Source organism: Anomaloglossus baeobatrachus, unplaced genomic scaffold (assembly GCF_048569485.1).
Source record: "Anomaloglossus baeobatrachus isolate aAnoBae1 unplaced genomic scaffold, aAnoBae1.hap1 Scaffold_3077, whole genome shotgun sequence".
Lineage (NCBI taxonomy): Eukaryota > Metazoa > Chordata > Amphibia > Anura > Aromobatidae > Anomaloglossus > Anomaloglossus baeobatrachus.
This window is the reverse complement of record NW_027442493.1, coordinates 64,766-88,766: the sequence shown is the minus strand read 5'-3', so window position 1 is coordinate 88,766 and position 24,001 is coordinate 64,766. Positions and strand designations below refer to the sequence as shown.

Below are 24,001 nucleotides of genomic sequence, written 5' to 3'. Positions count from 1 at the left end.
CCTGGCCTATGCCGGACACATCTTAGGGAGAGAGAGCGAGAGGGAGACAAACCCACGCCTACACAAGACATTTTGTCACCCAAGCCAACCCTTGAAAAGGCTGCTTTGCAGAGCCAAAACAAGAAGAATGGTGCGTTTTGCAGCCGCCGCCCACTGCAATGAATCTGAATAACTCCTCCTTTAGGGCGCAAGCAACTCCCCTCCCCCTTGCAGTCTTTCCAATTCACGATACAAAAAGACGGACAGGACAGGTTGCCTGACTTTCCGTCACTGCCACCCTTTGCCATCCTTACCCGTAGAAAGCCCTTTCATCATCCCCAAACCCTAATCTTTTCCCTTTCCTTCCCAGCCCCCAAACCCTGCCCTCTGTACCTTTCTCACCACCCGCTTCCCTTCTCCTGTCATCCCCCTACCACCCGGGAAAAAAAGAGATTGCCCCCTCCTTCCACTAGCCCACCCTCCCACCCAAAGAACAACTTCTTCTGCGCAGCTTGTTTTCTAGGCAGCAGCGCTATTGTGATGTCATCGGGGGGCATTGTGACAAGCCGCCAGTGTTCCGTCTCTTCATGTTGTGCACAGTTCAAACGGAAAATACATCAACAGGCAGACTACAGAAAAGCTTACTATCAAAGGTTAGAGGGGGGCTTTCTCAGAGGGCTTTTTACAGTTTTTCTATTCCCAATTAGCCGTTTAAGTGTACTTATTGAAAGTAGTAATTCTTTCATAGGCCGCCCTTTCTTAGTATTTGACGTTCCTTATATTGCGGTATGAGGCTTCGCAGTAGGTTGCAAACATTCATCACCCATGACTGTCCCCAATTGAGCTCAGAAGCTCAATGTCTATCATGACCTCTCTTTTAGAATGTCCAAGAGCAAGCAAACTATTCCTCCAGGAGAGGGCGCCAACAGACTACTAAAGAGATCATCATTACTCAAAGAAAACCCCAAAAACCAATGCATGATAGGAATAAACAGGTAACTTTCTTTGGAGTGGAAGCGGAGAGATCGCACCAGATGCCAATTCTAGATGTTATCACACCTGTGGTCACTGCAGCAGCAGGTGAATCCACTTTGTCCAAAAGGGATCTATTCCATTCAATTGCAAATGATCTAGATAAGACAGAGAACTGCAGCACGGGGACATAGCCGAGTTGGTCAGGTTGAGTGGTGATGAGTTTGCTATTTGGATGAATAAAGAAAGTCAAAAGTGTGAAAGATAAAAAACAAAAGGAGGAAGTGTGAAAAGTGAATGGGCCAAATTGAGGTGCATATGAAGACGTATGCTTTCTTCCAATTCATTAAATCGGGCTAATATGAATCAGGTGAATTGAGTTCTGCTTTTGGAAACTGGGTTAAGAAGGGGTGCACCGTTCCTGGAGGTACTGCAATACCAGGTCAATGCGTGGAGTGGACAGAGCAAGCTCTTTTTCCATCTCCCTGTTCTAAAAATCCATTTAATATATGGTCCCCAGATAGGGGACGTATCAGATATTAAACTGATAAGAACAGATACTACACTTGATCTTAGCCAAAAGGCCGAGAAGCGATAACCAGAATTGGTTTGGGCCTCGAGTGGCACCCTGGCCTATGCCGGACACATCTTAGGGAGAGAGAGCGAGAGGGAGACAAACCCACGCCTACACAAGACATTTTGTCACCCAAGCCAACCCTTGAAAAGGCTGCTTTGCAGAGCCAAAACAAGAAGAATGGTGCGTTTTGCAGCCGCCGCCCACTGCAATGAATCTGAATAACTCCTCCTTTAGGGCGCAAGCAACTCCCCTCCCCCTTGCAGTCTTTCCAATTCACGATACAAAAAGACGGACAGGACAGGTTGCCTGACTTTCCGTCACTGCCACCCTTTGCCATCCTTACCCGTAGAAAGCCCTTTCATCATCCCCAAACCCTAATCTTTTCCCTTTCCTTCCCAGCCCCCAAACCCTGCCCTCTGTACCTTTCTCACCACCCGCTTCCCTTCTCCTGTCATCCCCCTACCACCCGGGAAAAAAAGAGATTGCCCCCTCCTTCCACTAGCCCACCCTCCCACCCAAAGAACAACTTCTTCTGCGCAGCTTGTTTTCTAGGCAGCAGCGCTATTGTGATGTCATCGGGGGGCATTGTGACAAGCCGCCAGTGTTCCGTCTCTTCATGTTGTGCACAGTTCAAACGGAAAATACATCAACAGGCAGACTACAGAAAAGCTTACTATCAAAGGTTAGAGGGGGGCTTTCTCAGAGGGCTTTTTACAGTTTTTCTATTCCCAATTAGCCGTTTAAGTGTACTTATTGAAAGTAGTAATTCTTTCATAGGCCGCCCTTTCTTAGTATTTGACGTTCCTTATATTGCGGTATGAGGCTTCGCAGTAGGTTGCAAACATTCATCACCCATGACTGTCCCCAATTGAGCTCAGAAGCTCAATGTCTATCATGACCTCTCTTTTAGAATGTCCAAGAGCAAGCAAACTATTCCTCCAGGAGAGGGCGCCAACAGACTACTAAAGAGATCATCATTACTCAAAGAAAACCCCAAAAACCAATGCATGATAGGAATAAACAGGTAACTTTCTTTGGAGTGGAAGCGGAGAGATCGCACCAGATGCCAATTCTAGATGTTATCACACCTGTGGTCACTGCAGCAGCAGGTGAATCCACTTTGTCCAAAAGGGATCTATTCCATTCAATTGCAAATGATCTAGATAAGACAGAGAACTGCAGCACGGGGACATAGCCGAGTTGGTCAGGTTGAGTGGTGATGAGTTTGCTATTTGGATGAATAAAGAAAGTCAAAAGTGTGAAAGATAAAAAACAAAAGGAGGAAGTGTGAAAAGTGAATGGGCCAAATTGAGGTGCATATGAAGACGTATGCTTTCTTCCAATTCATTAAATCGGGCTAATATGAATCAGGTGAATTGAGTTCTGCTTTTGGAAACTGGGTTAAGAAGGGGTGCACCGTTCCTGGAGGTACTGCAATACCAGGTCAATGCGTGGAGTGGACAGAGCAAGCTCTTTTTCCATCTCCCTGTTCTAAAAATCCATTTAATATATGGTCCCCAGATAGGGGACGTATCAGATATTAAACTGATAAGAACAGATACTACACTTGATCTTAGCCAAAAGGCCGAGAAGCGATAACCAGAATTGGTTTGGGCCTCGAGTGGCACCCTGGCCTATGCCGGACACATCTTAGGGAGAGAGAGCGAGAGGGAGACAAACCCACGCCTACACAAGACATTTTGTCACCCAAGCCAACCCTTGAAAAGGCTGCTTTGCAGAGCCAAAACAAGAAGAATGGTGCGTTTTGCAGCCGCCGCCCACTGCAATGAATCTGAATAACTCCTCCTTTAGGGCGCAAGCAACTCCCCTCCCCCTTGCAGTCTTTCCAATTCACGATACAAAAAGACGGACAGGACAGGTTGCCTGACTTTCCGTCACTGCCACCCTTTGCCATCCTTACCCGTAGAAAGCCCTTTCATCATCCCCAAACCCTAATCTTTTCCCTTTCCTTCCCAGCCCCCAAACCCTGCCCTCTGTACCTTTCTCACCACCCGCTTCCCTTCTCCTGTCATCCCCCTACCACCCGGGAAAAAAAGAGATTGCCCCCTCCTTCCACTAGCCCACCCTCCCACCCAAAGAACAACTTCTTCTGCGCAGCTTGTTTTCTAGGCAGCAGCGCTATTGTGATGTCATCGGGGGGCATTGTGACAAGCCGCCAGTGTTCCGTCTCTTCATGTTGTGCACAGTTCAAACGGAAAATACATCAACAGGCAGACTACAGAAAAGCTTACTATCAAAGGTTAGAGGGGGGCTTTCTCAGAGGGCTTTTTACAGTTTTTCTATTCCCAATTAGCCGTTTAAGTGTACTTATTGAAAGTAGTAATTCTTTCATAGGCCGCCCTTTCTTAGTATTTGACGTTCCTTATATTGCGGTATGAGGCTTCGCAGTAGGTTGCAAACATTCATCACCCATGACTGTCCCCAATTGAGCTCAGAAGCTCAATGTCTATCATGACCTCTCTTTTAGAATGTCCAAGAGCAAGCAAACTATTCCTCCAGGAGAGGGCGCCAACAGACTACTAAAGAGATCATCATTACTCAAAGAAAACCCCAAAAACCAATGCATGATAGGAATAAACAGGTAACTTTCTTTGGAGTGGAAGCGGAGAGATCGCACCAGATGCCAATTCTAGATGTTATCACACCTGTGGTCACTGCAGCAGCAGGTGAATCCACTTTGTCCAAAAGGGATCTATTCCCATTCAATTGCAAATGATCTAGATAAGACAGAGAACTGCAGCACGGGGACATAGCCGAGTTGGTCAGGTTGAGTGGTGATGAGTTTGCTATTTGGATGAATAAAGAAAGTCAAAAGTGTGAAAGATAAAAAACAAAAGGAGGAAGTGTGAAAAGTGAATGGGCCAAATTGAGGTGCATATGAAGACGTATGCTTTCTTCCAATTCATTAAATCGGGCTAATATGAATCAGGTGAATTGAGTTCTGCTTTTGGAAACTGGGTTAAGAAGGGGTGCACCGTTCCTGGAGGTACTGCAATACCAGGTCAATGCGTGGAGTGGACAGAGCAAGCTCTTTTTCCATCTCCCTGTTCTAAAAATCCATTTAATATATGGTCCCCAGATAGGGGACGTATCAGATATTAAACTGATAAGAACAGATACTACACTTGATCTTAGCCAAAAGGCCGAGAAGCGATAACCAGAATTGGTTTGGGCCTCGAGTGGCACCCTGGCCTATGCCGGACACATCTTAGGGAGAGAGAGCGAGAGGGAGACAAACCCACGCCTACACAAGACATTTTGTCACCCAAGCCAACCCTTGAAAAGGCTGCTTTGCAGAGCCAAAACAAGAAGAATGGTGCGTTTTGCAGCCGCCGCCCACTGCAATGAATCTGAATAACTCCTCCTTTAGGGCGCAAGCAACTCCCCTCCCCCTTGCAGTCTTTCCAATTCACGATACAAAAAGACGGACAGGACAGGTTGCCTGACTTTCCGTCACTGCCACCCTTTGCCATCCTTACCCGTAGAAAGCCCTTTCATCATCCCCAAACCCTAATCTTTTCCCTTTCCTTCCCAGCCCCCAAACCCTGCCCTCTGTACCTTTCTCACCACCCGCTTCCCTTCTCCTGTCATCCCCCTACCACCCGGGAAAAAAAGAGATTGCCCCCTCCTTCCACTAGCCCACCCTCCCACCCAAAGAACAACTTCTTCTGCGCAGCTTGTTTTCTAGGCAGCAGCGCTATTGTGATGTCATCGGGGGGCATTGTGACAAGCCGCCAGTGTTCCGTCTCTTCATGTTGTGCACAGTTCAAACGGAAAATACATCAACAGGCAGACTACAGAAAAGCTTACTATCAAAGGTTAGAGGGGGGCTTTCTCAGAGGGCTTTTTACAGTTTTTCTATTCCCAATTAGCCGTTTAAGTGTACTTATTGAAAGTAGTAATTCTTTCATAGGCCGCCCTTTCTTAGTATTTGACGTTCCTTATATTGCGGTATGAGGCTTCGCAGTAGGTTGCAAACATTCATCACCCATGACTGTCCCCAATTGAGCTCAGAAGCTCAATGTCTATCATGACCTCTCTTTTAGAATGTCCAAGAGCAAGCAAACTATTCCTCCAGGAGAGGGCGCCAACAGACTACTAAAGAGATCATCATTACTCAAAGAAAACCCCAAAAACCAATGCATGATAGGAATAAACAGGTAACTTTCTTTGGAGTGGAAGCGGAGAGATCGCACCAGATGCCAATTCTAGATGTTATCACACCTGTGGTCACTGCAGCAGCAGGTGAATCCACTTTGTCCAAAAGGGATCTATTCCATTCAATTGCAAATGATCTAGATAAGACAGAGAACTGCAGCACGGGGACATAGCCGAGTTGGTCAGGTTGAGTGGTGATGAGTTTGCTATTTGGATGAATAAAGAAAGTCAAAAGTGTGAAAGATAAAAAACAAAAGGAGGAAGTGTGAAAAGTGAATGGGCCAAATTGAGGTGCATATGAAGACGTATGCTTTCTTCCAATTCATTAAATCGGGCTAATATGAATCAGGTGAATTGAGTTCTGCTTTTGGAAACTGGGTTAAGAAGGGGTGCACCGTTCCTGGAGGTACTGCAATACCAGGTCAATGCGTGGAGTGGACAGAGCAAGCTCTTTTTCCATCTCCCTGTTCTAAAAATCCATTTAATATATGGTCCCCAGATAGGGGACGTATCAGATATTAAACTGATAAGAACAGATACTACACTTGATCTTAGCCAAAAGGCCGAGAAGCGATAACCAGAATTGGTTTGGGCCTCGAGTGGCACCCTGGCCTATGCCGGACACATCTTAGGGAGAGAGAGCGAGAGGGAGACAAACCCACGCCTACACAAGACATTTTGTCACCCAAGCCAACCCTTGAAAAGGCTGCTTTGCAGAGCCAAAACAAGAAGAATGGTGCGTTTTGCAGCCGCCGCCCACTGCAATGAATCTGAATAACTCCTCCTTTAGGGCGCAAGCAACTCCCCTCCCCCTTGCAGTCTTTCCAATTCACGATACAAAAAGACGGACAGGACAGGTTGCCTGACTTTCCGTCACTGCCACCCTTTGCCATCCTTACCCGTAGAAAGCCCTTTCATCATCCCCAAACCCTAATCTTTTCCCTTTCCTTCCCAGCCCCCAAACCCTGCCCTCTGTACCTTTCTCACCACCCGCTTCCCTTCTCCTGTCATCCCCCTACCACCCGGGAAAAAAAGAGATTGCCCCCTCCTTCCACTAGCCCACCCTCCCACCCAAAGAACAACTTCTTCTGCGCAGCTTGTTTTCTAGGCAGCAGCGCTATTGTGATGTCATCGGGGGGCATTGTGACAAGCCGCCAGTGTTCCGTCTCTTCATGTTGTGCACAGTTCAAACGGAAAATACATCAACAGGCAGACTACAGAAAAGCTTACTATCAAAGGTTAGAGGGGGGCTTTCTCAGAGGGCTTTTTACAGTTTTTCTATTCCCAATTAGCCGTTTAAGTGTACTTATTGAAAGTAGTAATTCTTTCATAGGCCGCCCTTTCTTAGTATTTGACGTTCCTTATATTGCGGTATGAGGCTTCGCAGTAGGTTGCAAACATTCATCACCCATGACTGTCCCCAATTGAGCTCAGAAGCTCAATGTCTATCATGACCTCTCTTTTAGAATGTCCAAGAGCAAGCAAACTATTCCTCCAGGAGAGGGCGCCAACAGACTACTAAAGAGATCATCATTACTCAAAGAAAACCCCAAAAACCAATGCATGATAGGAATAAACAGGTAACTTTCTTTGGAGTGGAAGCGGAGAGATCGCACCAGATGCCAATTCTAGATGTTATCACACCTGTGGTCACTGCAGCAGCAGGTGAATCCACTTTGTCCAAAAGGGATCTATTCCATTCAATTGCAAATGATCTAGATAAGACAGAGAACTGCAGCACGGGGACATAGCCGAGTTGGTCAGGTTGAGTGGTGATGAGTTTGCTATTTGGATGAATAAAGAAAGTCAAAAGTGTGAAAGATAAAAAACAAAAGGAGGAAGTGTGAAAAGTGAATGGGCCAAATTGAGGTGCATATGAAGACGTATGCTTTCTTCCAATTCATTAAATCGGGCTAATATGAATCAGGTGAATTGAGTTCTGCTTTTGGAAACTGGGTTAAGAAGGGGTGCACCGTTCCTGGAGGTACTGCAATACCAGGTCAATGCGTGGAGTGGACAGAGCAAGCTCTTTTTCCATCTCCCTGTTCTAAAAATCCATTTAATATATGGTCCCCAGATAGGGGACGTATCAGATATTAAACTGATAAGAACAGATACTACACTTGATCTTAGCCAAAAGGCCGAGAAGCGATAACCAGAATTGGTTTGGGCCTCGAGTGGCACCCTGGCCTATGCCGGACACATCTTAGGGAGAGAGAGCGAGAGGGAGACAAACCCACGCCTACACAAGACATTTTGTCACCCAAGCCAACCCTTGAAAAGGCTGCTTTGCAGAGCCAAAACAAGAAGAATGGTGCGTTTTGCAGCCGCCGCCCACTGCAATGAATCTGAATAACTCCTCCTTTAGGGCGCAAGCAACTCCCCTCCCCCTTGCAGTCTTTCCAATTCACGATACAAAAAGACGGACAGGACAGGTTGCCTGACTTTCCGTCACTGCCACCCTTTGCCATCCTTACCCGTAGAAAGCCCTTTCATCATCCCCAAACCCTAATCTTTTCCCTTTCCTTCCCAGCCCCCAAACCCTGCCCTCTGTACCTTTCTCACCACCCGCTTCCCTTCTCCTGTCATCCCCCTACCACCCGGGAAAAAAAGAGATTGCCCCCTCCTTCCACTAGCCCACCCTCCCACCCAAAGAACAACTTCTTCTGCGCAGCTTGTTTTCTAGGCAGCAGCGCTATTGTGATGTCATCGGGGGGCATTGTGACAAGCCGCCAGTGTTCCGTCTCTTCATGTTGTGCACAGTTCAAACGGAAAATACATCAACAGGCAGACTACAGAAAAGCTTACTATCAAAGGTTAGAGGGGGGCTTTCTCAGAGGGCTTTTTACAGTTTTTCTATTCCCAATTAGCCGTTTAAGTGTACTTATTGAAAGTAGTAATTCTTTCATAGGCCGCCCTTTCTTAGTATTTGACGTTCCTTATATTGCGGTATGAGGCTTCGCAGTAGGTTGCAAACATTCATCACCCATGACTGTCCCCAATTGAGCTCAGAAGCTCAATGTCTATCATGACCTCTCTTTTAGAATGTCCAAGAGCAAGCAAACTATTCCTCCAGGAGAGGGCGCCAACAGACTACTAAAGAGATCATCATTACTCAAAGAAAACCCCAAAAACCAATGCATGATAGGAATAAACAGGTAACTTTCTTTGGAGTGGAAGCGGAGAGATCGCACCAGATGCCAATTCTAGATGTTATCACACCTGTGGTCACTGCAGCAGCAGGTGAATCCACTTTGTCCAAAAGGGATCTATTCCATTCAATTGCAAATGATCTAGATAAGACAGAGAACTGCAGCACGGGGACATAGCCGAGTTGGTCAGGTTGAGTGGTGATGAGTTTGCTATTTGGATGAATAAAGAAAGTCAAAAGTGTGAAAGATAAAAAACAAAAGGAGGAAGTGTGAAAAGTGAATGGGCCAAATTGAGGTGCATATGAAGACGTATGCTTTCTTCCAATTCATTAAATCGGGCTAATATGAATCAGGTGAATTGAGTTCTGCTTTTGGAAACTGGGTTAAGAAGGGGTGCACCGTTCCTGGAGGTACTGCAATACCAGGTCAATGCGTGGAGTGGACAGAGCAAGCTCTTTTTCCATCTCCCTGTTCTAAAAATCCATTTAATATATGGTCCCCAGATAGGGGACGTATCAGATATTAAACTGATAAGAACAGATACTACACTTGATCTTAGCCAAAAGGCCGAGAAGCGATAACCAGAATTGGTTTGGGCCTCGAGTGGCACCCTGGCCTATGCCGGACACATCTTAGGGAGAGAGAGCGAGAGGGAGACAAACCCACGCCTACACAAGACATTTTGTCACCCAAGCCAACCCTTGAAAAGGCTGCTTTGCAGAGCCAAAACAAGAAGAATGGTGCGTTTTGCAGCCGCCGCCCACTGCAATGAATCTGAATAACTCCTCCTTTAGGGCGCAAGCAACTCCCCTCCCCCTTGCAGTCTTTCCAATTCACGATACAAAAAGACGGACAGGACAGGTTGCCTGACTTTCCGTCACTGCCACCCTTTGCCATCCTTACCCGTAGAAAGCCCTTTCATCATCCCCAAACCCTAATCTTTTCCCTTTCCTTCCCAGCCCCCAAACCCTGCCCTCTGTACCTTTCTCACCACCCGCTTCCCTTCTCCTGTCATCCCCCTACCACCCGGGAAAAAAAGAGATTGCCCCCTCCTTCCACTAGCCCACCCTCCCACCCAAAGAACAACTTCTTCTGCGCAGCTTGTTTTCTAGGCAGCAGCGCTATTGTGATGTCATCGGGGGGCATTGTGACAAGCCGCCAGTGTTCCGTCTCTTCATGTTGTGCACAGTTCAAACGGAAAATACATCAACAGGCAGACTACAGAAAAGCTTACTATCAAAGGTTAGAGGGGGGCTTTCTCAGAGGGCTTTTTACAGTTTTTCTATTCCCAATTAGCCGTTTAAGTGTACTTATTGAAAGTAGTAATTCTTTCATAGGCCGCCCTTTCTTAGTATTTGACGTTCCTTATATTGCGGTATGAGGCTTCGCAGTAGGTTGCAAACATTCATCACCCATGACTGTCCCCAATTGAGCTCAGAAGCTCAATGTCTATCATGACCTCTCTTTTAGAATGTCCAAGAGCAAGCAAACTATTCCTCCAGGAGAGGGCGCCAACAGACTACTAAAGAGATCATCATTACTCAAAGAAAACCCCAAAAACCAATGCATGATAGGAATAAACAGGTAACTTTCTTTGGAGTGGAAGCGGAGAGATCGCACCAGATGCCAATTCTAGATGTTATCACACCTGTGGTCACTGCAGCAGCAGGTGAATCCACTTTGTCCAAAAGGGATCTATTCCATTCAATTGCAAATGATCTAGATAAGACAGAGAACTGCAGCACGGGGACATAGCCGAGTTGGTCAGGTTGAGTGGTGATGAGTTTGCTATTTGGATGAATAAAGAAAGTCAAAAGTGTGAAAGATAAAAAACAAAAGGAGGAAGTGTGAAAAGTGAATGGGCCAAATTGAGGTGCATATGAAGACGTATGCTTTCTTCCAATTCATTAAATCGGGCTAATATGAATCAGGTGAATTGAGTTCTGCTTTTGGAAACTGGGTTAAGAAGGGGTGCACCGTTCCTGGAGGTACTGCAATACCAGGTCAATGCGTGGAGTGGACAGAGCAAGCTCTTTTTCCATCTCCCTGTTCTAAAAATCCATTTAATATATGGTCCCCAGATAGGGGACGTATCAGATATTAAACTGATAAGAACAGATACTACACTTGATCTTAGCCAAAAGGCCGAGAAGCGATAACCAGAATTGGTTTGGGCCTCGAGTGGCACCCTGGCCTATGCCGGACACATCTTAGGGAGAGAGAGCGAGAGGGAGACAAACCCACGCCTACACAAGACATTTTGTCACCCAAGCCAACCCTTGAAAAGGCTGCTTTGCAGAGCCAAAACAAGAAGAATGGTGCGTTTTGCAGCCGCCGCCCACTGCAATGAATCTGAATAACTCCTCCTTTAGGGCGCAAGCAACTCCCCTCCCCCTTGCAGTCTTTCCAATTCACGATACAAAAAGACGGACAGGACAGGTTGCCTGACTTTCCGTCACTGCCACCCTTTGCCATCCTTACCCGTAGAAAGCCCTTTCATCATCCCCAAACCCTAATCTTTTCCCTTTCCTTCCCAGCCCCCAAACCCTGCCCTCTGTACCTTTCTCACCACCCGCTTCCCTTCTCCTGTCATCCCCCTACCACCCGGGAAAAAAAGAGATTGCCCCCTCCTTCCACTAGCCCACCCTCCCACCCAAAGAACAACTTCTTCTGCGCAGCTTGTTTTCTAGGCAGCAGCGCTATTGTGATGTCATCGGGGGGCATTGTGACAAGCCGCCAGTGTTCCGTCTCTTCATGTTGTGCACAGTTCAAACGGAAAATACATCAACAGGCAGACTACAGAAAAGCTTACTATCAAAGGTTAGAGGGGGGCTTTCTCAGAGGGCTTTTTACAGTTTTTCTATTCCCAATTAGCCGTTTAAGTGTACTTATTGAAAGTAGTAATTCTTTCATAGGCCGCCCTTTCTTAGTATTTGACGTTCCTTATATTGCGGTATGAGGCTTCGCAGTAGGTTGCAAACATTCATCACCCATGACTGTCCCCAATTGAGCTCAGAAGCTCAATGTCTATCATGACCTCTCTTTTAGAATGTCCAAGAGCAAGCAAACTATTCCTCCAGGAGAGGGCGCCAACAGACTACTAAAGAGATCATCATTACTCAAAGAAAACCCCAAAAACCAATGCATGATAGGAATAAACAGGTAACTTTCTTTGGAGTGGAAGCGGAGAGATCGCACCAGATGCCAATTCTAGATGTTATCACACCTGTGGTCACTGCAGCAGCAGGTGAATCCACTTTGTCCAAAAGGGATCTATTCCATTCAATTGCAAATGATCTAGATAAGACAGAGAACTGCAGCACGGGGACATAGCCGAGTTGGTCAGGTTGAGTGGTGATGAGTTTGCTATTTGGATGAATAAAGAAAGTCAAAAGTGTGAAAGATAAAAAACAAAAGGAGGAAGTGTGAAAAGTGAATGGGCCAAATTGAGGTGCATATGAAGACGTATGCTTTCTTCCAATTCATTAAATCGGGCTAATATGAATCAGGTGAATTGAGTTCTGCTTTTGGAAACTGGGTTAAGAAGGGGTGCACCGTTCCTGGAGGTACTGCAATACCAGGTCAATGCGTGGAGTGGACAGAGCAAGCTCTTTTTCCATCTCCCTGTTCTAAAAATCCATTTAATATATGGTCCCCAGATAGGGGACGTATCAGATATTAAACTGATAAGAACAGATACTACACTTGATCTTAGCCAAAAGGCCGAGAAGCGATAACCAGAATTGGTTTGGGCCTCGAGTGGCACCCTGGCCTATGCCGGACACATCTTAGGGAGAGAGAGCGAGAGGGAGACAAACCCACGCCTACACAAGACATTTTGTCACCCAAGCCAACCCTTGAAAAGGCTGCTTTGCAGAGCCAAAACAAGAAGAATGGTGCGTTTTGCAGCCGCCGCCCACTGCAATGAATCTGAATAACTCCTCCTTTAGGGCGCAAGCAACTCCCCTCCCCCTTGCAGTCTTTCCAATTCACGATACAAAAAGACGGACAGGACAGGTTGCCTGACTTTCCGTCACTGCCACCCTTTGCCATCCTTACCCGTAGAAAGCCCTTTCATCATCCCCAAACCCTAATCTTTTCCCTTTCCTTCCCAGCCCCCAAACCCTGCCCTCTGTACCTTTCTCACCACCCGCTTCCCTTCTCCTGTCATCCCCCTACCACCCGGGAAAAAAAGAGATTGCCCCCTCCTTCCACTAGCCCACCCTCCCACCCAAAGAACAACTTCTTCTGCGCAGCTTGTTTTCTAGGCAGCAGCGCTATTGTGATGTCATCGGGGGGCATTGTGACAAGCCGCCAGTGTTCCGTCTCTTCATGTTGTGCACAGTTCAAACGGAAAATACATCAACAGGCAGACTACAGAAAAGCTTACTATCAAAGGTTAGAGGGGGGCTTTCTCAGAGGGCTTTTTACAGTTTTTCTATTCCCAATTAGCCGTTTAAGTGTACTTATTGAAAGTAGTAATTCTTTCATAGGCCGCCCTTTCTTAGTATTTGACGTTCCTTATATTGCGGTATGAGGCTTCGCAGTAGGTTGCAAACATTCATCACCCATGACTGTCCCCAATTGAGCTCAGAAGCTCAATGTCTATCATGACCTCTCTTTTAGAATGTCCAAGAGCAAGCAAACTATTCCTCCAGGAGAGGGCGCCAACAGACTACTAAAGAGATCATCATTACTCAAAGAAAACCCCAAAAACCAATGCATGATAGGAATAAACAGGTAACTTTCTTTGGAGTGGAAGCGGAGAGATCGCACCAGATGCCAATTCTAGATGTTATCACACCTGTGGTCACTGCAGCAGCAGGTGAATCCACTTTGTCCAAAAGGGATCTATTCCATTCAATTGCAAATGATCTAGATAAGACAGAGAACTGCAGCACGGGGACATAGCCGAGTTGGTCAGGTTGAGTGGTGATGAGTTTGCTATTTGGATGAATAAAGAAAGTCAAAAGTGTGAAAGATAAAAAACAAAAGGAGGAAGTGTGAAAAGTGAATGGGCCAAATTGAGGTGCATATGAAGACGTATGCTTTCTTCCAATTCATTAAATCGGGCTAATATGAATCAGGTGAATTGAGTTCTGCTTTTGGAAACTGGGTTAAGAAGGGGTGCACCGTTCCTGGAGGTACTGCAATACCAGGTCAATGCGTGGAGTGGACAGAGCAAGCTCTTTTTCCATCTCCCTGTTCTAAAAATCCATTTAATATATGGTCCCCAGATAGGGGACGTATCAGATATTAAACTGATAAGAACAGATACTACACTTGATCTTAGCCAAAAGGCCGAGAAGCGATAACCAGAATTGGTTTGGGCCTCGAGTGGCACCCTGGCCTATGCCGGACACATCTTAGGGAGAGAGAGCGAGAGGGAGACAAACCCACGCCTACACAAGACATTTTGTCACCCAAGCCAACCCTTGAAAAGGCTGCTTTGCAGAGCCAAAACAAGAAGAATGGTGCGTTTTGCAGCCGCCGCCCACTGCAATGAATCTGAATAACTCCTCCTTTAGGGCGCAAGCAACTCCCCTCCCCCTTGCAGTCTTTCCAATTCACGATACAAAAAGACGGACAGGACAGGTTGCCTGACTTTCCGTCACTGCCACCCTTTGCCATCCTTACCCGTAGAAAGCCCTTTCATCATCCCCAAACCCTAATCTTTTCCCTTTCCTTCCCAGCCCCCAAACCCTGCCCTCTGTACCTTTCTCACCACCCGCTTCCCTTCTCCTGTCATCCCCCTACCACCCGGGAAAAAAAGAGATTGCCCCCTCCTTCCACTAGCCCACCCTCCCACCCAAAGAACAACTTCTTCTGCGCAGCTTGTTTTCTAGGCAGCAGCGCTATTGTGATGTCATCGGGGGGCATTGTGACAAGCCGCCAGTGTTCCGTCTCTTCATGTTGTGCACAGTTCAAACGGAAAATACATCAACAGGCAGACTACAGAAAAGCTTACTATCAAAGGTTAGAGGGGGGCTTTCTCAGAGGGCTTTTTACAGTTTTTCTATTCCCAATTAGCCGTTTAAGTGTACTTATTGAAAGTAGTAATTCTTTCATAGGCCGCCCTTTCTTAGTATTTGACGTTCCTTATATTGCGGTATGAGGCTTCGCAGTAGGTTGCAAACATTCATCACCCATGACTGTCCCCAATTGAGCTCAGAAGCTCAATGTCTATCATGACCTCTCTTTTAGAATGTCCAAGAGCAAGCAAACTATTCCTCCAGGAGAGGGCGCCAACAGACTACTAAAGAGATCATCATTACTCAAAGAAAACCCCAAAAACCAATGCATGATAGGAATAAACAGGTAACTTTCTTTGGAGTGGAAGCGGAGAGATCGCACCAGATGCCAATTCTAGATGTTATCACACCTGTGGTCACTGCAGCAGCAGGTGAATCCACTTTGTCCAAAAGGGATCTATTCCATTCAATTGCAAATGATCTAGATAAGACAGAGAACTGCAGCACGGGGACATAGCCGAGTTGGTCAGGTTGAGTGGTGATGAGTTTGCTATTTGGATGAATAAAGAAAGTCAAAAGTGTGAAAGATAAAAAACAAAAGGAGGAAGTGTGAAAAGTGAATGGGCCAAATTGAGGTGCATATGAAGACGTATGCTTTCTTCCAATTCATTAAATCGGGCTAATATGAATCAGGTGAATTGAGTTCTGCTTTTGGAAACTGGGTTAAGAAGGGGTGCACCGTTCCTGGAGGTACTGCAATACCAGGTCAATGCGTGGAGTGGACAGAGCAAGCTCTTTTTCCATCTCCCTGTTCTAAAAATCCATTTAATATATGGTCCCCAGATAGGGGACGTATCAGATATTAAACTGATAAGAACAGATTTTTTTTGATTTAACAGCATCTTTATTATCATGCACTACTCACAAAAAGGTAACAAACCGTGTACAGTGCCGCAGCCCCGTACACACAGAAATATACAATCCTTCTTACATAGCCATAGAGTACGACGCACTAAACTATACATCACGCTCCTATGCTTATCCATAACACTCAAGCTGAAAGAAAAAGTTAGACAATAAATAACGACGAACCGGCGATTGGGGGATGGGGGGTAGGGGAAAAGGGGGATAGGGTGGGGAAATCACAGGCCCGAAGCTTTATTGAAAGACGCACATAACGGGAAAAGGAGGGAGGGGGCATGGAAGAGGTCTAAACCTCCTCCTCGGCGCTGTCGTCCGGACTGTCCATGATGGAATAGTCTCTGAGCAGGCTGTGGATCAGCCTGCGGCAATCCTGGATAGACATCCTCTCCCTCTTCAAGATGAGCCGGTTCCTGGCGACCCAAATAGCGTCCTTAAAGCAGTTCATAAGGCGCCAAGCCTCCTGGATGGCTCCAACGGTGTGAGTCCCAGGGAAGAGTCCATAAAGTACGGAATGGTACGATAGGCTCCCTCTGGGGACGGAGTTCCTCAGGTCATCCTCCAGGGCAACCAACAGGCGCTGTGCGAAACGGCAGTCCCAAAAGGCGTGCAGCGATGTTTCCTCCACGAAGGGGCACCTTGGGCAGTACCGGGTTTTGCACAGGTTCCGGGCGTGCATGAATGACCGGACGGGCAGTCCGCCCTGTATCGCCATCCATGACAAGTCCTTGTGCCCGTTGGTCAATCCAGCCGATGACACGTTTGTCCAAACAGTCTCCAGTGTGTCGTGATGAAGTCCTGGAATGTTCTCCATTTCGTCCTTGGCTCTGATGAGTTTGTGGATAGTCTTTGGCTTCCACAAATCAGGCTTGAGTCCCTCCAGTTGGTGTTCCCTCACAAACCGAACCACGTCTCCGTAGAACCATGGCGCCGTCCAGTTGTAGGGGAAGGAGCTGTCCCACTTGTCCCAGCCTAACCGTCTCCAAAGGGGGAGCAGGAAGAAGCGAGACATGGACCCACCCGCGGAACCTCTCTTGACTCGCAGAGTTCGGCGAACGCAGTCACATACGAAGGAGGATCGCAGGAGGGTGGGGATATCGGGTACGCCCTTCCCACCCTTGCGAGGATCCTTGTACATGATGCTCCGCTTTACTCTGTCCATCTTGGATCCCCAGACAAAACGAAACACCGTCCTGGTAATGGCCCTGCACACGGTGGCAAGGGGGGGCCAGGCCTGGGCCGTGTACTGCAGCACGGGCAGTACCTCGTTACGCAGGACCAGTGCTTTGCCCTCACAGGTGAGGCGTCTGAGGCTCCACAGACCGATCCGTTGGGTGATCTTGGTCAAGCGTTCCTCCCAGGACTTGAGGGCTGCTCCTTCCTTCCCGAACCAGACTCCAAGAACCTTGATGAAATCCGGCTGGATGCTGAAAGGGAAGGGGGCGGAAGAGGCCGGCTGCCAGTCCCCGAAGAGCATGGCTTCCGACTTCCCGCAGTTGACTTTGGCTCCCGAAGCCCGTCCGAAGGTCTCACAGGTCTGGACGAGGGTGTCGACTGAGCGCCGGTCCGCGCAGAAGACGGTCACGTCGTCCATGTAGAGCGAGCACTTGACCTCGAAGCGTTCTGGTCCTGGTGCGGTGATCCCTCTGATCTCTCCATTCCGCCGGATAGCCTCTGCAAAGAGTTCTATAACACAAACAAAAAGAAGAGGTGACAGAGGACAGCCTTGTCTGACCCCTGAGAGGACCGGGAAGGGGTCAGTCTTCCAGCCGTTCACCAACACCGAGCTGTGAATATCAAAATACATTAGTTGGACATACAAGCAAAACATGTTACCCAAACCTAACCTGTGCAGAGCTTTGCCCAGGAACTCATGGGAAACACGGTCGAAGGCCTTTTCCTGATCCAACGAGATCAGGGCTGCGTGCACCCGGCGGGCTTTGATGTACTCGACCGTGTCCCGCATGAGAGCCAGGCTGTCTGCGATGCGACGTCCGGGGATGCCGCAGGTCTGATCCGGGTGGATGATCCGTCCGATAACAGTCTTCAATCTCGTTGCCATCGTCTTGGCCAGGATCTTGTAGTCGACGTTCAGAAGGGTGATGGGACGCCAATTCTTCAGGTCGCACCTCTCTCCTTTACGCTTGTACAGGATCGTGACCATTCCTTCCCTCAGAGATGGAGGCATTCTGCCCTCCACCACCATCTCCTCATACAGCCCTAACAGGTCCGGACAGATTAGGTCTCCCAGCACTACATAGAGCTCTGCTGGGAGGCCGTCACTGCCCGGTGTCCTGCCAGAACTAAAGGATTTGGCGGCCGAGAGCAGCTCGTCCACCGTCAGAGGAACATCCATGGCCGCCGCGTCTGCAGGGTCAAGATGGTTAGTGATACCTGACAGGAACTTATCGGCGGCCTCGGGGTCAGTAGTCTTGCGGGCGTAGAGTTCGCTGTAGAAGTCGCTGACGACCTTCATCACGTTCTCTTTCCCGCGTCGCATGTTTCCACTCTCGTCTCGTAGTTCATTCATGGGCGTGTGACCGGCGTGGAGTTTCCTGAAAAAGAACGAGTTACATTTCTCACCCTTCTCCAGGTTCTCCACTTTGGAACGGAAGACAATTCGCTCGGACTCCTCCTCGAAGTGCCTTTTCAGGCTCCTCTTAGTCTCCTCCAGCTCCTCTCTCACGTCCCAGCCGCATCGAAGAAGGTCCTGCAGGGAACGCAGCTCACGCTGGAGTCTCCTGAAGTCCCTCCTCTTCAGACACGCCTGTTGTTGACTCTTTGCCTGAAAGAAGAAACGGAACTCGAGTTTAACGTATTCCCACCAGTCAGAAACAGACTGGAAGCCCGCCTTGTAGGCCCGCCACGTGGAGTAGGCAGCTCTAAGCTCCTCCAGAATCTCACCCTTTTCCAGCAGAGAGCAGTTCAGCTTCCAGGAGCCCGGGCCAATGGGGAAGCCATGGCCCAGCACACCTTGAAAGTGAATGGCTCTGTGGTCAGAGAAGAAGCAGGGGACCATCGAGTGCCCACTCCGCCCAACCGCCCGAGAGGTAAACACAAAGTCAATCCTGGAACGCAGCGAGCCATCGGATCGGCACCATGAATAGTTCACGGATCCGTGTCCGATGGAGCCAACCACGTCCACAAGAGAGGCTTCGGTCACCATCTCAATGAGCAGTTTGGATGTGACGTCCAACTTGGCAGCCGTTCCAGAACTGCGTCCATCCTCCTCAATCGGGCAGTTGAAATCCCCGGCCATCACTACCGTCCTGGCGGTAGCGAGCTGAGGGCGCAGGGCTTGGAGGAGCTCCAGTCGATCGCTCTTCACAGGAGAAGCATACACATTGATGAACCTGACAGGTTCTCCCGCCCAGGTGCCATCCACGAGCAGTAACCTGCCGCAGACGATTTCCTGAACAGAGTCCAATGTGAAGGCGCTTCCCCTGATCAGCACGGCGACCCCCGCGGACCTACAGTCGCCCCCGCCAGACCAGTAGGATGGGCCATGGGTCCACTCCCTGGCCAGATGGTTGAAGGACCTAGAGGAGGGAAGGGAGCATTCCTGCAGGAAAAATACATCACTAGACTGAGTGTTAAGGAACGCAAAAATTGTCTGTCGTCGGAACTTGTCTCTGATGCTCCTAACATTAATGGAAAAGATGTTAATGTTAGCAGTCATTGGAGGAAAGAGAAAGTTAGAGCAGGCGGTGTGCCTTAGTTACCACTCCGGTCGGGCGGTTCTTCCTCTTTGGCACCTGCTGGTAAGGGTATCTCCAGCAGACCCTCTTCTGCTAGCTGATCAAGCAGGGATGGTGCCTCAGTGGCTTCCGACTCCTCCATTTCTTCTTCGGCCACAAGGGACTCCACCATCTGCTCCAACACGTCCGGTTCTGGGAGGAGGCCATCCTCCTCTTCCTGGGGTGGATTGGGGTCCACAATGAACAGCTTGGAAGGTTCTGCGACAGGACTATCTTCCACCTTCCTTTTCCTTTGGCCTGTACCTGAGGAGACAAGAGCTGGAAAATCCTCCTCGGTGAAAAGTGCAAGAGTGCTGAGGCCCTCTGCTCTCATGGTCTGGGGAGGGAGAGTGGGCTTTGGGGGGGGGGTGAGGAGACCAACTGAGGAGTAGGGAAATGAGGTGGAGGTGGTGGAATCCTCAGTAGGGTTGGCCGGGGGGGGAGGGGTTTGGACAGGGGTGACAGGGGGGGGGACCAGGGAGGGGGCAACAGTTTTCTTACCCTTCTTTTCCCTGGACTCCGTGGCTGCTGGGGCATCGGCTGGAGCCACGGTCGCTGGGTTCTTGGCCGCCTTGTCCTTGGCCTCTGTGGCCTTGGTCGTAGCTGCCTTGGTCGACGAAGCTGTGACTACCCGATACTGGGTCGCCGCGGCAACCCTTGCCCAGGATTTCTCCCGCTGTGGGCAGTCCTTGTAAAGGTGGTCCGCCTGTCCACATAGGTTGCAAGTCTTCTTCTTTGGGCAGTCCTTGGAGCTGTGTCCTGTCACCCGGCAAACCCTGCAGGCGTCCGACTTGCAGGTCTTCATCGAATGCCCTTTCCCGCCACATTTCCTGCAGTTGTGTGGCATGTCCGGGTAGTAGATGAGACCAAAGGAGTTTCCCAGAGAGAATGTCGGGGGCAGGTGCTGGAGACCATCCTCGGATGCTGGTTCCCTGTAGAGTCGAACGGTTACTGACCACTTACCCGTCCAGAATCCGTTGCCGTTAAGGATGTGGGATGGCTCCCTCACCACTGTGCAGAGACGTCCCAGGAACGTGGAGATGTCTCTTCCTGGGGTGTGCGGGTTCCGCATGGAGACCGTGATCCTCTTCTCATCCCTCTGTATAGGACAGGATCCTAAAAAAGAATGAAAAGGGGAGTCCGGCATCGCTGCGTTCATCGCCTCCCAGTATCTCCTGCAGGCATTCACCGTGGCAAAGGTTACCAGAAAAATGCCAGTCATGAAGGTCTGGACACTCAGGGTTTCCGCCCTGGAGAAGCCCTGATCCAGAATCATCTTCTTGCAGAACACGTCGCTGGACATGTCCGGCAACCTACCATCCACCGCCTTCAGCTTCAGGGCGACCGTCTGCCGCATCCAAGGCTCCAGGGTTGGAGCCTTTTCAGGCGGCGTCCGGGCTCCCTCCGGCTGGCTGGCGTCGGAGGTAGGGGCCTCTTGGGCCGAAGAAGCCTCTGGATGAGCCTTCCTGGAGGTCCCTGGGTCCTGAGCCTTCTTGGCTGCCTTCTCTGGCTTGCTTGCCATGGCTGGTTCCTGCTTGAGTTCCCGGAGCTGGATCTTGGATTCTTCTCCGGGTGTCTTCTCCCGCTGTGTTCCTCCTCGAAGTTCCTCTGGTCTCCCCAAGTCTTCTCCGAGCCTTCGTCTTCTTGCTTCTTTCTGCCAAGCTCTTCTTCCGTCCGATCTCCCTCTTTCGGTCTCGGCTGGGCTTCGGAGCTTGTCTCCCTGATCGTATCTCGTCAAGTGTAGCTAGCTCAGTTTGTTCTGATAAGAACAGATACTACACTTGATCTTAGCCAAAAGGCCGAGAAGCGATAACCAGAATTGGTTTGGGCCTCGAGTGGCACCCTGGCCTATGCCGGACACATCTTAGGGAGAGAGAGCGAGAGGGAGACAAACCCACGCCTACACAAGACATTTTGTCACCCAAGCCAACCCTTGAAAAGGCTGCTTTGCAGAGCCAAAACAAGAAGAATGGTGCGTTTTGCAGCCGCCGCCCACTGCAATGAATCTGAATAACTCCTCCTTTAGGGCGCAAGCAACTCCCCTCCCCCTTGCAGTCTTTCCAATTCACGATACAAAAAGACGGACAGGACAGGTTGCCTGACTTTCCGTCACTGCCACCCTTTGCCATCCTTACCCGTAGAAAGCCCTTTCATCATCCCCAAACCCTAATCTTTTCCCTTTCCTTCCCAGCCCCCAAACCCTGCCCTCTGTACCTTTCTCACCACCCGCTTCCCTTCTCCTGTCATCCCCCTACCACCCGGGAAAAAAAGAGATTGCCCCCTCCTTCCACTAGCCCACCCTCCCACCCAAAGAACAACTTCTTCTGCGCAGCTTGTTTTCTAGGCAGCAGCGCTATTGTGATGTCATCGGGGGGCATTGTGACAAGCCGCCAGTGTTCCGTCTCTTCATGTTGTGCACAGTTCAAACGGAAAATACATCAACAGGCAGACTACAGAAAAGCTTACTATCAAAGGTTAGAGGGGGGCTTTCTCAGAGGGCTTTTTACAGTTTTTCTATTCCCAATTAGCCGTTTAAGTGTACTTATTGAAAGTAGTAATTCTTTCATAGGCCGCCCTTTCTTAGTATTTGACGTTCCTTATATTGCGGTATGAGGCTTCGCAGTAGGTTGCAAACATTCATCACCCATGACTGTCCCCAATTGAGCTCAGAAGCTCAATGTCTATCATGACCTCTCTTTTAGAATGTCCAAGAGCAAGCAAACTATTCCTCCAGGAGAGGGCGCCAACAGACTACTAAAGAGATCATCATTACTCAAAGAAAACCCCAAAAACCAATGCATGATAGGAATAAACAGGTAACTTTCTTTGGAGTGGAAGCGGAGAGATCGCACCAGATGCCAATTCTAGATGTTATCACACCTGTGGTCACTGCAGCAGCAGGTGAATCCACTTTGTCCAAAAGGGATCTATTCCATTCAATTGCAAATGATCTAGATAAGACAGAGAACTGCAGCACGGGGACATAGCCGAGTTGGTCAGGTTGAGTGGTGATGAGTTTGCTATTTGGATGAATAAAGAAAGTCAAAAGTGTGAAAGATAAAAAACAAAAGGAGGAAGTGTGAAAAGTGAATGGGCCAAATTGAGGTGCATATGAAGACGTATGCTTTCTTCCAATTCATTAAATCGGGCTAATATGAATCAGGTGAATTGAGTTCTGCTTTTGGAAACTGGGTTAAGAAGGGGTGCACCGTTCCTGGAGGTACTGCAATACCAGGTCAATGCGTGGAGTGGACAGAGCAAGCTCTTTTTCCATCTCCCTGTTCTAAAAATCCATTTAATATATGGTCCCCAGATAGGGGACGTATCAGATATTAAACTGATAAGAACAGATTTTTTTGATTTAACAGCATCTTTATTATCATGCACTACTCACAAAAAGGTAACAAACCGTGTACAGTGCCGCAGCCCCGTACACACAGAAATATACAATCCTTCTTACATAGCCATAGAGTACGACGCACTAAACTATACATCACGCTCCTATGCTTATCCATAACACTCAAGCTGAAAGAAAAAGTTAGACAATAAATAACGACGAACCGGCGATTGGGGGATGGGGGTAGGGGAAAAGGGGGATAGGGTGGGGAAGTCACAGGCCCGAAGCTTTATTGAAAGACGCACATAACGGGAAAAGGAGGGAGGGGGCATGGAAGAGGTCTAAACCTCCTCCTCGGCGCTGTCGTCCGGACTGTCCATGATGGAATAGTCTCTGAGCAGGCTGTGGATCAGCCTGCGGCAATCCTGGATAGACATCCTCTCCCTCTTCAAGATGAGCCGGTTCCTGGCGACCCAAATAGCGTCCTTAAAGCAGTTCATAAGGCGCCAAGCCTCCTGGATGGCTCCAACGGTGTGAGTCCCAGGGAAGAGTCCATAAAGTACGGAATGGTACGATAGGCTCCCTCTGGGGACGGAGTTCCTCAGGTCATCCTCCAGGGCAACCAACAGGCGCTGTGCGAAACGGCAGTCCCAAAAGGCGTGCAGCGATGTTTCCTCCACGAAGGGGCACCTTGGGCAGTACCGGGTTTTGCACAGGTTCCGGGCGTGCATGAATGACCGGACGGGCAGTCCGCCCTGTATCGCCATCCATGACAAGTCCTTGTGCCCGTTGGTCAATCCAGCCGATGACACGTTTGTCCAAACAGTCTCCAGTGTGTCGTGATGAAGTCCTGGAATGTTCTCCATTTCGTCCTTGGCTCTGATGAGTTTGTGGATAGTCTTTGGCTTCCACAAATCAGGCTTGAGTCCCTCCAGTTGGTGTTCCCTCACAAACCGAACCACGTCTCCGTAGAACCATGGCGCCGTCCAGTTGTAGGGGAAGGAGCTGTCCCACTTGTCCCAGCCTAACCGTCTCCAAAGGGGGAGCAGGAAGAAGCGAGACATGGACCCACCCGCGGAACCTCTCTTGACTCGCAGAGTTCGGCGAACGCAGTCACATACGAAGGAGGATCGCAGGAGGGTGGGGATATCGGGTACGCCCTTCCCACCCTTGCG

At 49.0% G+C, this 24,001-nt stretch overlaps 9 non-coding genes and 3 pseudogenes across 9 annotated transcripts; all 12 read right to left on the bottom strand.

Moving 5' to 3' along the window:
* Positions 1-1,356: 1,356 nt before the first annotated feature.
* Positions 1,357-1,547, bottom strand: LOC142268730 (U2 spliceosomal RNA). The gene has a single exon (XR_012734355.1). It is a non-coding gene; the product is annotated as a U2 spliceosomal RNA (small nuclear RNA).
* Positions 1,548-2,934: 1,387 nt separating this feature from the next.
* On the bottom strand, positions 2,935-3,125 carry LOC142268729 (U2 spliceosomal RNA). Its single transcript, XR_012734354.1, has one exon. It is a non-coding gene; the product is annotated as a U2 spliceosomal RNA (small nuclear RNA).
* Positions 3,126-4,513: 1,388 nt separating this feature from the next.
* On the bottom strand, positions 4,514-4,704 carry LOC142268728 (U2 spliceosomal RNA). The gene has a single exon (XR_012734353.1). It is a non-coding gene; the product is annotated as a U2 spliceosomal RNA (small nuclear RNA).
* Positions 4,705-6,091: 1,387 nt separating this feature from the next.
* Positions 6,092-6,282, bottom strand: LOC142268727 (U2 spliceosomal RNA). The gene has a single exon (XR_012734352.1). It is a non-coding gene; the product is annotated as a U2 spliceosomal RNA (small nuclear RNA).
* A 1,387-nt stretch (positions 6,283-7,669) lies between these two features.
* LOC142268726 (U2 spliceosomal RNA) lies at positions 7,670-7,860 on the bottom strand. The gene has a single exon (XR_012734351.1). It is a non-coding gene; the product is annotated as a U2 spliceosomal RNA (small nuclear RNA).
* A 1,387-nt stretch (positions 7,861-9,247) lies between these two features.
* LOC142268725 (U2 spliceosomal RNA) lies at positions 9,248-9,438 on the bottom strand. The gene has a single exon (XR_012734350.1). It is a non-coding gene; the product is annotated as a U2 spliceosomal RNA (small nuclear RNA).
* Positions 9,439-10,825: 1,387 nt separating this feature from the next.
* On the bottom strand, positions 10,826-11,016 carry LOC142268722 (U2 spliceosomal RNA). Its single transcript, XR_012734348.1, has one exon. It is a non-coding gene; the product is annotated as a U2 spliceosomal RNA (small nuclear RNA).
* Positions 11,017-12,403: 1,387 nt separating this feature from the next.
* LOC142268721 (U2 spliceosomal RNA) lies at positions 12,404-12,594 on the bottom strand. Its single transcript, XR_012734347.1, has one exon. It is a non-coding gene; the product is annotated as a U2 spliceosomal RNA (small nuclear RNA).
* Positions 12,595-13,981: 1,387 nt separating this feature from the next.
* On the bottom strand, positions 13,982-14,172 carry LOC142268720 (U2 spliceosomal RNA). Its single transcript, XR_012734346.1, has one exon. It is a non-coding gene; the product is annotated as a U2 spliceosomal RNA (small nuclear RNA).
* Positions 14,173-15,559: 1,387 nt separating this feature from the next.
* LOC142268678 (U2 spliceosomal RNA) lies at positions 15,560-15,766 on the bottom strand (annotated as a pseudogene).
* A 5,430-nt stretch (positions 15,767-21,196) lies between these two features.
* Positions 21,197-21,300, bottom strand: LOC142268686 (U2 spliceosomal RNA; annotated as a pseudogene).
* A 1,387-nt stretch (positions 21,301-22,687) lies between these two features.
* LOC142268676 (U2 spliceosomal RNA) lies at positions 22,688-22,893 on the bottom strand (annotated as a pseudogene).
* Between the last annotated feature and the right edge of the window lie 1,108 nt (positions 22,894-24,001).